This window comes from Simochromis diagramma, unplaced genomic scaffold, assembly GCF_900408965.1.
Source record: "Simochromis diagramma unplaced genomic scaffold, fSimDia1.1 OVJJ01000672.1, whole genome shotgun sequence".
In the NCBI taxonomy this organism is placed as follows: domain Eukaryota; kingdom Metazoa; phylum Chordata; class Actinopteri; order Cichliformes; family Cichlidae; genus Simochromis; species Simochromis diagramma.
Window position 1 is genome coordinate 738,491 of NW_024387215.1, and position 1,539 is coordinate 740,029.

General features: G+C 40.4%; 1 non-coding gene across 1 annotated transcript; it reads right to left on the reverse strand.

Annotated features, from left to right (window-relative positions):
• Positions 1-923: 923 nt before the first annotated feature.
• LOC120746532 lies at positions 924-1,036 on the reverse strand. Its single transcript, XR_005698872.1, has one exon. It is a non-coding gene; the product is annotated as a U6atac minor spliceosomal RNA (small nuclear RNA).
• Between the last annotated feature and the right edge of the window lie 503 nt (positions 1,037-1,539).

Sequence of the window (1,539 nt, forward strand, 5' to 3'; positions counted from 1 at the left end):
ACAGTAACTGTGTGTATATGTAAGCATTTAAACACTGCAGAGAGTAGAATTAACAGTACTGTAGAAATTCATTTCACTGAAACAATAACGTGGCGCACAGTGTGACGCATGCACCAGTTTATTGTATTTCCAGACTTGCTTTCGGCACAATTTACAGTGCACGCTACTCTGTTTTTTGTCAGACTTGAAATAGCCGAAATACCTTCACACTACGGAACTTCTATGGCTCTTCCGTTCGACAATCTCTCCGGCATTGGAACCATCATCTGTTTTCTCTTCGGTCACGCTCGGTTGATTTTTCTAGTCGGCACAGTCATTTCCTCCACGTGCGGCTTAGCACTTGTGCTGTACGTAACAAGTCACGCGACGTGACGCTGCGGCTGTGATTGGTTCGGCTCTGCGCTACTTAATTTGGATTGGCTGACCTTTTTTTTTTTTTTTTTTTTTTTTTTTTTTTTTAAGAGGACAAGAGCGGCGAGGTCTATCGCGATAGCTTAATTTCTCTATCCAGTAAAAGTTATATCGCGATACATATCGTTATCGTTCTATCGCCCAGCTCTAGTGGATACTAATGATGCGCGAATCATGAACGAATCGTTCAATACTCGAGAATCACTTTACTGACTCATGAATCATTCATGAGTCAGTAACTCAACTCCAACTGACTCACTGACTCATCCCTCTTGCTGTTAGTTTCATTAGTAGAAATATATCTAGCTTATAATTAAAATTGTGGAGAAAAACACAACATCCAGTATCTTAACAAAAACATTTCTGCTCTGAAATGGAAGAAAAAACCCTGAGTAGAAGCTCACATCAAGACAATAGCTCCTCGGTTCACAGTAGCATCGCTCTGCTAACATGCTAACAACACATTTGAGCTACTCATCCCCTCCCTTCCTGTGCTGATTTGTAGCGTAAGCGAATCACTCAGGACTCACTAACTCCTTCCCTTCCGTATGTGTGTTGCAGGCCACTAGGGCCAATTCCATCCTTGTCAAGGGGAGTGCTAACCTTCTCTCCTTTCATACAACACTCCTTCCCTTCCCATGCTGAATCATAGTGCGAAGGAATCACTCAGGACTCGCTCACCCCCTCCCTCCTGTGCTGAATCATTGCACAAATGAATCACTCACTCACTCACTCACCCCCTCCCTCCTGGCTCACAGCTTCTTCTTCTTCTTGGTTGGCACCAATGTTAAGGCGCATTACCGCCCCCTGGCTCACAGCTCAGTGGACATTTAGATGAGAAAATATATATTTGACACATTTAAGGAAAATACTAATAAAATAAAAATAAACAAAATAAATGTTCCCTATAGAATTTTTTGCTCTTTTTTTGTTCTATAAAATAGTTGTTTTCTTTTAGAATCACTCATCCTAGCAGATATACATGAAAAGAGAAACAAATTAAGTTTGAGTGAAAATGTACATTTTTTGGATTCTCTGGTCAACTGACTCAGTGACTCAAAAAGTCCGATTCACTTTGGTGAGTGACTCATTAAAACCTGATTCAGTAAAAAAAAAAAAAAAAATTTA